This window comes from Grus americana, chromosome 9, assembly GCF_028858705.1.
Source record: "Grus americana isolate bGruAme1 chromosome 9, bGruAme1.mat, whole genome shotgun sequence".
Taxonomy (NCBI): Eukaryota; Metazoa; Chordata; class Aves; order Gruiformes; family Gruidae; genus Grus; species Grus americana.
Genome location: NC_072860.1, coordinates 22,856,494 through 22,868,765, shown reverse-complemented (window position 1 = coordinate 22,868,765; position 12,272 = coordinate 22,856,494). Strand labels below are relative to the sequence as shown.

At 44.0% G+C, this 12,272-nt stretch overlaps 1 long non-coding RNA gene across 6 annotated transcripts; it reads left to right on the top strand.

The window, feature by feature from the left end:
* The first annotated feature begins 1,505 nt into the window (after window positions 1-1,505).
* On the top strand, window positions 1,506-11,511 carry LOC129209807 (uncharacterized). 6 transcript variants are annotated; one of them, XR_008578229.1, is made up of 4 exons: window positions 1,506-2,019; window positions 7,333-7,507; window positions 7,986-8,076; window positions 8,534-11,511. It is a non-coding gene; the product is annotated as an uncharacterized LOC129209807 (long non-coding RNA). The 6 variants fall into 6 exon arrangements; XR_008578228.1 differs by having other exon boundaries at window positions 7,840-8,076; XR_008578231.1 differs by having other exon boundaries at window positions 1,515-1,552; window positions 1,917-2,019; window positions 7,333-8,076.
* Window positions 11,512-12,272: the final 761 nt, after the last annotated feature.

Below are 12,272 nucleotides of genomic sequence, written 5' to 3'. Positions count from 1 at the left end.
ACTTTCTGGGAGTGGGGTGTAATGACTCCCACTCAGGAAACACTCTTTTAAATCCTTCAGTGTGGTGGTACCTGCACCATCTCGAATGTGGTTCTTTTCAGATTAAGAGCTGGGAATTCAGGGGGGCTGTGAGAGCTCAGGGACTACCCAGGTTAGTCAGCGCTAGACAAGGCTGTCCAGAGCGTTGGAGGGGAAACTTCAGAGGCTGGTGAGCAGGAAACACATGGCAGTGAAGTCAGTGCAAGACTGGCAGAACTTGAACTACTTGTGCAGATTGCTGGGCTATCAATTGGTTGAAGCAAAGCTAAAAGGAAACACTGGCCTGGGTGAACATGCCAGTGATATCACGGTGGTGATAAAAATACACGTGCTTTTATGTTATAGAAGATATTGCATAAATGTCACGCAAACATTCTAATGGAGTTCTGTGTATCTGGATCTGCGGTGACCAGTTTGCATTTTCAGTGACACCTAACAGCAAAGGCATTTTCCTTCTGTCCTGAAAACGGGGTCATTATATCGTGGGGAGCAGAAGTTCCCCAAACCTGCTGGCAAACGGGGTATTAAAACAGCTCTGTGACCAGATTGCCACAGGGATGGAGCCTGAACTGGTCTGGCATCGTTTACAGAGGGCAAATTTTGCCAGGTGCAAGATGTTTTCTTGGGCTTGTACAGCACTGAAACTGAGTAAACAGAAAGGGCTTGAGGAAGAATAGAAAGCAAAGCTGTCTCCTGGGTCAATATGTGTCTTAGTTTCATCATTCCTACTCCAAAGTTGTGTAATATTTAACTGAAAAAACATTTATAACTGTAACAATATTTAACTAAAAGTAAACTGCAGTGTACTTCACTGAGCTGCAGTATATTTACTCTTGGGGCTAAATTTTTCGCTTTTCCTCACTCAAATTTTTCAAGTTAAACTCAAGCTGACATCGATTTGCAAAACAAGAACAAGAACTTGAGTGTCTGGGAATAAAAAATATATAACAAACACTTCCCCAGCCTCTTCAAAGCAGGATTTCCTTATTTACTTGGGAGGGAAGTTGGAAAAGATTTCTGATAATAAATAGCTAATGTAAAACAATCTTAAAGTGGAGAACATAGCATTTTTAAAAAGAATCGGTGGTTTAGAGCTGTGACAATGACAATGATTGCTATGCACAACCCAGTGCCTTGTTTTGGGTAACCCACAGCACTTGTTTTTTCTCATTAATTTTTAGGTAGCACTGAGCTGTGAGTTAATACAGGAGTAGACCACCAAGCAAACCCTGGAGGCTTTTTCATATCTCAGCATGCAAAATATTCCCAACTCGTGTATTCAACTTTGTTTGGTCATTATTCTTATTTGTCTGAACACCACAACAGTATCAGCGGTTTAACTACTACTCTGGTCACACAGACCAGTTAAGTAATGTATTAACTAGAAAGTTTATTCAGGTAATGCAAATAAAGTCCATCTGAAAACAAAATGTAAGGTGTCAACACTTAGAAGGAAAGAGCTGTCACGGAGGCGCTTTGAGTCTTATCAAAGTCTCACCCTTCTTTATCCCAGGTGTCTCCTCAGACCAGAGCGCACAGGATTTGGGAATCCCCATAGTTTCAGATGGTGCTTCCAAGTGGATTGTTAGGGTTGGGGGGTCTTTCTATAGGCAGAAATAGGAGCTCTGCTGCTGCTGCTGCCCTCACCTTAGCGTGGGCACGATTTCCGACTTGGGGAAGAGATGACCAGGTCATTCAAGGGGAGGGAGAGGCTATGAGAGGTAACACGTAGGGTGTGTGCAAGGGTCCTGCGACGGGCAGGGTCTGAAGGCTTTGAAAATCCCCGCTGTCCCTATGTCTGCGGAGGAGCCAGGCAAGCCTTGTAACCCCCTCGGCCCCCCGTGCACGTGGCTGTTTTACCAAGGTTTCCTTTGCAGCCAGGGCAGCCGCAGTGCCCTGCCAGTCCTTCCCGCGCTGTGCTGGAGCTGACCGGGACAACCGTCAGTGGGGCCACCATGCAAAGACAGATCGCAGAACAAGGTAAAAGCCACTTTTTTTAAAGTTTGTATTGATTCTGGGTGTCCCGGGAGCTGTTTCACAGCAGGGACACCAAACCATTGTGGGGACACAGCTGAAAGCATGGCAAACTGCATATGGGCAGCAAAGGATGGGAGGAAACACTTAAAATGTTTTTTTCTGCCAAAGAAAATGTCCATAAGATGACATCATCTTGATTAGAGTTGACCTTTTTTAAGGCTCAGCTCCTAGAGTTTACCAAGGTTCTTAGATGTCATAAGGAAAAGAAAAAAAATTTTTTTCTGATTTTACAGTGAAGGAGGAAAGATTGGAAATACAGCAAAGGAATATCCTGGAGGTTCAAACATAGACCCAGATATTAGAGGAATCCAGACTTGCCTGTAAAATGTTTCGCAATAGTAAAACCGTTTCAAAACTTTTTACTGATGAGTGTTGAAAACTTGTGTTGGCAGAATCAGTGCATGAGATTGCCATGGAGAGGGCTGTGGAGGATGTTTGTGTCCTTATTAAAGATACATAGACATACGCAGATAGATATGGAGAAGCACAGCTTGAAGTCTGCGTTGCATGTCAATACTGTCTGACTGGGTAAAACTTCTTTAGTCTCCTCTTCTGGATAATTTTGGATTGTGAGTACTGGTTAAGCTGGTTAAGGATATGTGGGGTTTGGGATAAGAAAAAATTAGAAATGTTGCAACAGAATGTTTATGTGGAAAAATTAAATACGAAAGTAATTTCTTTATAACTAGGAAGAATTATCACCAAAAGGCATTTGAAAAATAATTGATGACTGCAATCAGCCAGTAAAATAGTTCTTCAGCACAGTTAGATTGTAAAACTACCTCCATGACTGACTTAATTAAAACAATTACCTAGGGGTTTGCCTTGGCTTAAGATAATATGTTCCTTTCCATGACTTTTGGAGGCAGCTGAACTTGATTTCCTTGGCTTCTATAAGGCCACAGTCCAGTAATATATTTGGGACAATTAGGTCCTTAATCACCTAGAGAAGAAACATCACTACATAACGGCACACCTCTCAGCAGAGAGCCGTTCCCAGCACAGAGTATTCTGGTGGCAGACGGTAGCACTGAAACGGAGTGGCCACGTGCAAAAGAGAGTGACTCGAGAGCTTAATTTAAAAAGTGGACCTTAATGTTGCAGATGCAGTTTTGTGAAAGAAAACCACCAGGAGACGATGATACGCATCACAGAAATAACTGCTCCGTCTCAACCAGCTGCAGTTGGTGTCGGTGGTAGGGGTGGGATGTAATAATCGGATAGGATATGATACCCATATCCATACAAAGCGCAAATGGTGAATGATGTTTATGAGATATGCAGGGCGGTGTTAGATGTGTTCACCCCTTCTCAAAGTAAAAAAGCTCTGCTTCTTGCTCCTTCCCTTCTTGCTCCTGGACCCATGATCTTGCTGTTCACCTTGGATGAGCTCTGGTGCTCATCAGAGGCAGTACAGCTCATTAACCGAGCAAAAAGCCAGATAATTATCTTCTGGGCTAGCAACGGGACTGGCTCAGTGAAGAGCCCAGCAAGCGCGGGGCAGTGCAAGGGGAGGTGGGAGGCAGTGCCGGGGTGAGGAGGACCCTTCCCTGGCCCTGAGATGGGCTCAGCTGCCCACCCGGCATCAGCCTTAGCTACACCAGCGTCTTTTTGTCAGTGCAGAGGTTGCATCTAGCTCATCTCCAGGCTCTGGTTTCTTTCAAGTTGATGCTTTTGAGAAAAAAAAGAAGACTCAGTGAATGGCTTTCTGTTCACCCATTATACATTTTTACAGAGTATTTTCAGGCTGCTGAAACTCACCTGTCAAACAGATTAGGGGGAAACAGGCATGGAATGCTTATCTGTTGTGAACTACTCATTTTGGAAAAGATTTATGAGAAACATAATACTAATTTCCTCCCAAAGTACTTTTTTTGGTTTTGCTTTTGTTTTCTTTGTTACTAGCAGTTTCATGTTTAGCAGTGCTTCTCTGTGAAGGAAGTTGTAAACAAACCCTCAGGTGAACCCGCTTTCTGTTTCCGCAACCAGCTACCTTTTGAGAGTATGTCCACCCCGTAGTGCCCTTCTGGGAGGTCTCATCTAGGGCCAAGGAAGGGGTCGGTCAGACACAGCCTCAGAGACATCACCGACAGCTTCTCCAACAAGGTGGTTTGACCGTCCCGATGGCAATACTGGTTTACAGCTCCCAGCCCCTTCTCAACCAGGTTTGAAAGAAATCTTCTTTAGTTCCCAAGTCTGGTTTATGGCATGGTAACACCAAGAGTTTCGCTGATGTACTTAAGAGACAAGGTGGTGCAGGGCAGCGTGAGAAGCCTTCATCCAAGATCATCAACCATTAACCTAGCACTGCCAAGTCCAACCACTAAACCATGTCCCTAAGCACCACATCTCATGAGGTGGCCGTGAATTTTAAATAGAGAGATCTTTTAACACTGCAGCTCAGCTCCTAAAATAGGAAACACAGTCCTTTGAACTCACTGTTATCACCTGAAATAGGAGAATGGGGTGTGAAATTGCGACGTTAATTTGAGCAGTGAGACTACTGTACAGCCCACTGCTGTGGTTTAACACGGCAGGCAGCTAAAACAACCACACGGCCCCCCCCAGTGGGATGGGGGAGAGAATCGAGAAAAAAAGGTAAAACTTGTGCGTTGAGATAAAGACAGTTTAATATGACAGAAAAGGAAAATAGTAATAATAGTTACAATAGTAGTAGTAATAGTAGTAGTGATAATAATAATAGAATATACAAAACAAGTCATGCACAGCACACTTGTGCACCACCTGCAGATCACCGATGGCCAGCTAGTTCCTGAGCCACGGTCCCAGCCCCCAGCCAGCTTCCCCCAAGTTATATACTGAGCATGACATCATATGGTATGGAATATCCCTTTGGCCACTTGGGGTCAGCTGTCCTGGCCGTGTCCCCTCCCAGCTTTTTGTGTATCCCCAGCCTACTTGCTGGCAGGGCAGCATGAGAAACTGAAAAGTCGTTGGCTTGGTGTAAATATTGCCTGGTGACAACCAAAATATCAGTGTGTTATCAACATTATTCTCATTCTAAATCCAAACCACAGGAAGAAAATTAACTCTATTCCAGCCGAAACCAGGACACCCACCATGTTTGCCAGTGCCACTGTTCTGCTGATTGCTGATGGATATACAGATTTTATTTAAATTACAGGATAACAGAAGACAGTGAGTTTCTGTAACAAATCTAGACAGAAGGGTTATCAAGATTGCCTCCATCAGGATTGCTCAAGAGCAGAGAGCGTGCTGGAGATGTTGGGAGTGGACACCCAAAGAGCACTCAGCTCTGCACACAACCGTATTTCATTTTCTTCAATGAGTCTTCTTAAGACACATTTACCACCACTACCTCCCTGTCACAGGGAAGAATTGCTGTTTCTAATTTTCTGATAAACTGTCCACAAGCAATGGATGCACATTTAGAGAGCCCTTTTTTGCAGCTCACCTATGGAACCTATAATTAAACAGCATTTTGCTCATCTTTACAAAATATTCATAGGATGAAAGTTAGAAATATTTTATAGATATTCCATACATAGCCTGTTGGGGTTTTTTTTTGTGGTCATATCCTTGTTCTTTGCTCAGAAATTTTCTCCAGGATCACTTGAGGATGTAACTGCAGATGCATAGCAGCTCTCCCCAGCCTGCCATACCTGCAGAAGTCTCAGACTTGCCACCTATGTCCACAATCAGAGTGAATCAAATTTTTGGGAAAGAATTGCACACATTCCTGAAAACTGATGTGTAGAGGTATGGTAAATCAGATAGATCCCGAAAGTGCCTCACTGCATATGTGCCTATTATTGTATAAGCATGTGTATATTGTATACGTGCTTACATTTCTAGCCTGAAAATTTAATCAGGAAAATGGTGTTTCTAGTAGTAATATGTTTGTTTTCTTGTGCTTGTCTTTCCTTGTGACATGGCTACGTAAGCATTTATTCCACAGGGAGCACAATAGCTGGATGGAGATAGCAGAGATGGTAGATAATATGCTTGTCCTGTCATTAGCAGGACAATGCAGTAAAGCCCTTTGAAGTTTCCCAGAAAGAGTTCAGCATCCTTCTGGGTTAACCGAGGCATGTAAATACACATGGGAGCAGGGCAGGGGCTGGGGGCTGAGCCTGGAGGAGGGCTTCCTGGAAGCAGGAAAGTTTTGGCAAGAAGGAAAGCAGACATGAGCATATTGTTTGTAAGAACTCCTTTTTCAAGTTCCAGCCTGCAGATTAGGCGCCCCGTTGTTTTGAAAGGACTGAGTCAAGTCCCAGTGTTTACGGGGCTGCAGCTCCCGAGGTGGGTTTTGATGCTTCATCCGAAGAAGCACACGGAGGAATCCCCTTCTCTCCACCAAACGAGTGCCTGCTTCCCTGCCTCCGCTGCGGGCTGTGTATGAACAGGCTCCTATTTAAACAGGACCAATGTAGACGCGAGCCCAGATTCAAGTCCCAGCGTAGATTAGCAATGATCCATCTCTGCTAAACACACCCCTGATGGTGGGCTCTGATTCCCATTGTCACAAAGAGCATTGCAGAAAGAACAAGAGCATGGGACAGTTGCAGGAATCAGGTCCATTCTGTTGCCTTTGGGAATTTTAACCCTGAATCTGCCACAAGGAAAAAGAACTGGGAGAATTTGGTGCAATCACCCAAGAAGTTGCTTTGGATTTTAAGTTTCTTTGTGTTAAAAGTCAGTCGGTTTTCTTCAACGCTGAATCTTTTTGAAGGTTAGAGGCAGTGGATTCACAGAGGCATTGTTGCCTTACTCAGAAAAGAACCTGTTGCACATCAGAATAGGTTTAACAACCTCTTTCTTTCTTTTGAAAGTCTCTGCTTCAATCAGAGAGAGATAATATTGCCAGCCAGCTGACTGCCAGGGGCTCCGGATTATGGTTCTTAAAATGCAATACAGGAAGTCTCCAGAATTTTATAAATGTTCCCAAGGCAAGATTTGTAGGAAAAAGCAATAATTTCTGCTTCATCTGCACTTTGTAAATCAAAACAAACCCCCGAAGGATGAATTGCATTCCTCATTCGTTATCCTGGTTTGCTGGCTGCGTCTGGTCCTCATGACCACGTAACGGTTTTAAATCTGCAGGCTTGTACGTGAACAAAGCGGTTCGATGGTGCTGTACGTGAAGGCATGACTTGCAAGTGTGCCACGAGCGGGAGTTGTGTTTTCAGGCTGACATTTAAGCTGCTGGTGCTTGTCTGCATCCTGCTGGAAAGAAGATTGTGAGTTATTGGTTCTGTCCGTTCCCCTCCTTAGAGCCAGTCCAGGTGTAACGTGCTATACGAGGTGAGCCTCCAGCGTCCGACAGCTCTTGTCGCTGCTCATGATGGAGTGCATGGAGAGAGAAGAAAATGCCTTCTGACCTTATGATTTCACGGCTAGATGAATGACTACATCCTCCCCTGAGCAACAGGCTGCCAGGTCCCCAAAGGTCTGAAGAGAAAACATCTGGTGTTCCCTTCCATTGCTTTTGGGTTTTTCTGAGCTCTGAACTTCTTGTTAGAGTTTTTAGGGCTGGAAACTTACTTTTGTTTTCTTTAACAAGTATACATATATGAACCAATGCTTGATTAATCACCTGTTTCTCTGAGGTGGTGTTGCTGTAGACAGTAAACTGCACCAAACTGATGGAGGCGTGTGGTCCAGGGAGAGACCTGCCAGCCCAGAGCTCCTGAGAGCCGTGCTGGGCTCTTTGTCCGATTTCTTCTCTGACTTTAGCCAAACCGTTCAGCTTTTCTACCGCAGTGTGTCCCCGTCTTCCAGCGGTCCATCAGGTGGAAGAAATCTCAGCACCCATCTCCCCCCCGCAGGCGGATTATGAAGAATTCATGCCCAAAGAGCACTTTGTGAGAACTGACTTTTAAGACTGAATTATTGATGCCTTGACTAACCTCTGCTTTTTTGCACAGGGAAGGAATGTCATGAGAAACAGATTACTTAAAAACGGTACTAATCAGATAATCCTTGCACGCGGTGCTGTTCCAGACTTAAAATCTCCAGGTCTGCATAGATATAGAGATGTATGAATGAATGCACACTACTGTTTAAATATACATATATTTGAATACCTTCACAGTCTGTATAATTCCTACCAGTGTACAGTAATCCTGAGTTTTGCTGCATTTAGCAAAATTTTGTTTATTGAGCTTTTAATACTCCGGATGACACTCATTCCCAGATGGAGTACTGCTGTAGTTGAACCATTTATCTGTTTTGCATATAAGATACCCAGTATTAAAGTTTCTTAACATAGACAATATATTTTTCAAGCGAATGCAGTTCACTATTTGGTAAGCACGTAGTTCTCCAAAATCCCCATCGGGTCACTTTGCTGTTTCTGACAGCCTGGAGCAGAGGCTTGAGCTATGTTTAATGTGTATTTACACTGACCTGTAGACTTTGCAGTTCTTGCAAAATCTATTGTGTTCACCTTTTTTTTTTTTTTTTTTGGCCTCAGATTCACGGAGGTAGAAGGCATAATGTCCAACCTGGCTTCCAAAGTTTCTCACCTAATTTCTGCTCCTTGGTGGAGTCTCAGCAGTTGCAGCGGAGTGCCAACGTGTTGTAAGAGAAAGTGAGCGGGGTGTAAGTGTTGGGTGATCTGGGTCAAGGTATGTACCTTCTGAACAGAAATGGGGGGCGCAGGAAGCATTAGCTCAAGTAACTATACAGGCCTTAGCTTGTGTTCAGCTTAAGGCACTACGAATTAATCTATGTGTATAGCTGCAGAAGGATCCGTGCGTTATCCCGGCACAGGCAGCATCAGCAAAAAGGTCAGCCGGTGGTCAGCATCACGCTTCACTTGTTCATCAGCACAAAGCCGAATGCTTCCAGAGACTGAACTTTCATGTCCCAAGGAGCATTTTTAAGGCATGTGTTATCTATTTGTGAAATCCAGTTTTCAAAAGGCAAAATATACATTTCTGAAGCATTTCTTCCTAGCCATGGTAATTTAACATTCCTGCGACTCAGTTCAGAGTTGCGAGTGCTCCGAGCGGAGGGAACACAGCTTGGTGCTTGGGCTGTGCCGTTGGCAGCTGAAATCATCTAGTCATGACTTGCAAACTAAGTGTTATGAAATCACTGATACTGGATAAACACGAAACATCTGGCTTTCATCCCTTAAAACACCACCTTTTTGACTGTAAGGAAGCGCTCACAGTAACACTGATCTGAACCGAAGATCGTGAAGTAAATGTACGAGTGTGTACAGATGCTTACGGACCTCTGCGCCTGAGGCATCGGCAGGTAATCGCACCAAGACACAGGCGATCCCTCCAGAAATCGCAGAACTGACGCAGAGGCACGATTTGTGCTCAGAGACTCACCCAGCTAATGGGATTATTGTCAAGCCAGGGACAAATGTCATGCAGTTCAGGAGCTGGTCATCAGTAATGCAGCGAGGAATCTGTTGGAACAAGCACTGCAATGTCAGGGTGTAACCCTACACAAAAGAAAAGTCAAACTAATGGCTTGTTGATGCTGAAAAGGGACCGTCCTGTCACTCAGCCGCTCGCTCCCGATGTTTCCCTTGAACTCGCACTCAACTGTCCTTGCCCTGGGCCAGGCTGCAGAGCAAAACAGGAATTAAAAACAACTCCACATACACAGAGAATAGATTTTTTGGCAGTTTGCTCCCTCACTGGAGCTTCCCCAAATGTTTTGTTTTTACAGCTGATGATTTTTGGGTTTGAAATATGTGTGAGTGTCTTTGGGACCACGTGTTGGATGTGGTCCTGCCCTCATTTCAGCTCGTAGCAAAAGCCACATGAACTGCAGCAAGAACAGGCTTGTTTTATGGCTTACAGCCTGGAAATACTGTACTCAACACAGCATGGCTTTGCAAAACTGGATGTGATCGACAGCACCGCTGTAGCATTTTGTTGGGTTAGATGGCCAAATAATCTGTGGAGAAGCCAAATACAGACATGTTTTCTTTATAGTTAGTAAAAATGCTTGAAAAAAACCCTGGTGAAGAGCTGACAAATTTTTGGAACTCAGAACGTAATGCATATGCAGTAGAGTCAACTGTCTGCTGGCATAAAGGGGTGAAACGCTCTCAAAGTGAATAGAAATATTTCAGATAACAATAGCGGGGAATTTGCCCAGCTGTGTTTCAGCTGCTGCCACGCAAAGCCCTAGTGAATTGGGCTTTCTCCAAAGAGACTGTGCAAGCTCTGCAGTGTCCGTAAGTAGGAATACCTGTTTATTCTATCTTCAAACAAAAAGTGCGTGGGACTCAGATGAACAAATTACTGTGCTTAGTGAATGTGAGCAGAATGTTTCGAAGTTACTTACTCCGGCTGGACTTGTAGATGAAGCAGGAGAAAACCCACCTTGGCTTAAAACTCAAGGAAAAGTACCTGTCTTTTTACTTATTTCACCTTGCAACTCTGATGGACTTAAAAACAAACCTCTGGTAATGTATTTGGGTATTTGTCTAAGCCTGTAAAAATAATCTTAGCCCTAGAGGGCTTACAGTCAAAATGGTTACCCTGCAGCTAGCTGCCTGTGTACCTACAAACTGGTGCGTAGCGCCAACTGGAACAGTGTGATAGTTCACCCCTGCGTGTATTTGCAGGGCTGATGTCTTAAAAAAAAACCAGCCGGGTACGGATAATAAAATCTGTTGCTGCTGTGGGGTTTGTAGGAAGGTCTGTTTCAAAATCCTTTTACTAGCTGCACCTGTAATCACAGAAGAATCTTTTAGTAATGCATCTTCAGACAAATGCAGGGAATGGAGAAGTGCGCCCAGCAAGACAGCTCTATCTGCTCCTATTCCTCCCTGAGCAGCCTGCTTACAAGCTTTCTCACACTTGTGTGAAATGGTAATGTGGAAGGGGGATACTGTGGCTCCAGCCCCTCCTGACATTTTCAATGCATTTCCCAGTCCTGCTTTTCCATCCTGCAGTGTAAAATTAATTTTGGCAAAATCTTGAATGAATTAAACTGCAACACAGTGATCTCCTTGCTCAACTCATATTTGCTGTCTGCCTGATTTATGTTGAAAAGAGGCACTTGGGCATGCCAATTATCCTGTCTTTTATTTGCCTTGTGCATTGAGCCTTTGGCTACTAGAATTAAACTGGAAAATGCAATTAAAAGCATTAGCTGTAGCAAACATACCACAAAATATCATTATATGCTTGACAATGTTCTTCTTCATATTGTTAATCCCTGCAGATCTACCTGTGCTATTAGATTTCATATATGGATTTTATTTTTCTCAAAAGACTACATTAATTGGAATGAGCAAGTTGCATGCCTAATTGCAGAAGGAGAGAAATGGAAGATGTCACCATACTGGAAAACCTCACCCAACTTTTCTTGGTGAATATTGTCTGAACTTGAATCGAGCAAACATTATTCAAGCTTCAAAATGTTTGCGGATACCTAGACAATGTTATTAGATAAATAAATGTTTGGCTGGGTGCACATGGAAATGATTGCATATAAACAAAGTTCTCTTCAGCTGTGCTGAAAAGTGCAGAGGGGAAGCTCAGGTGATGGTGATCTGGGCAGATCCTTCCTGCCGCACACCTGCACACCTCAGCTGGGAGCATGGGCTCGTGAGCCACGCTGGTCATACCCACTGCGGAGCAACATCAGACAGGGGGAGTGCAAATGTCCCTCGCTCTTCATTCCCAAGTTAAAATAAATGATCAAAGAAAAGGAAAATCCTAAGGCAGAATGTGGTTACAGTAAGTTGGAAAGCCAGGAAATGCAGCGCTCTTCAACACAGCACACAAATTCCTGTGGCTATTTCCCTGTGGAAGCATTTGGGGGGAAAAAAAAAGATGAAAGAGACTGGGATGGTATTAACCCTGCAAACTCAGGTTACTTGAGTCTGAGAATCCAAAATGCCTAATGCTAACGCCTCTAAACCCACTGAGCTTTATGGCCTTCTTTATGGTGAGAATATAGATTAGAGTCGTATGAATTGCTCACAAAACACTTTAAAAATACGTCTCTCGACCTCTGGTAGAAACGTGCATTGCGAGAGAGACTCGCTGCCTCTTTATTGATAAGACCTCGCAGAAATCCCTGTCACCCTCGGTTTAAACCTTCTCTTCACCCATGGCTGCCACCAAGAAAGTGTTTTCATGGAAGACAACCGTCTAAAGCACGAAGAGGTACATGCCGGAGAAATAAATGGGTAAGAAAGAAAGATGAATCTGCAGGAGTCAAGCTCTGTG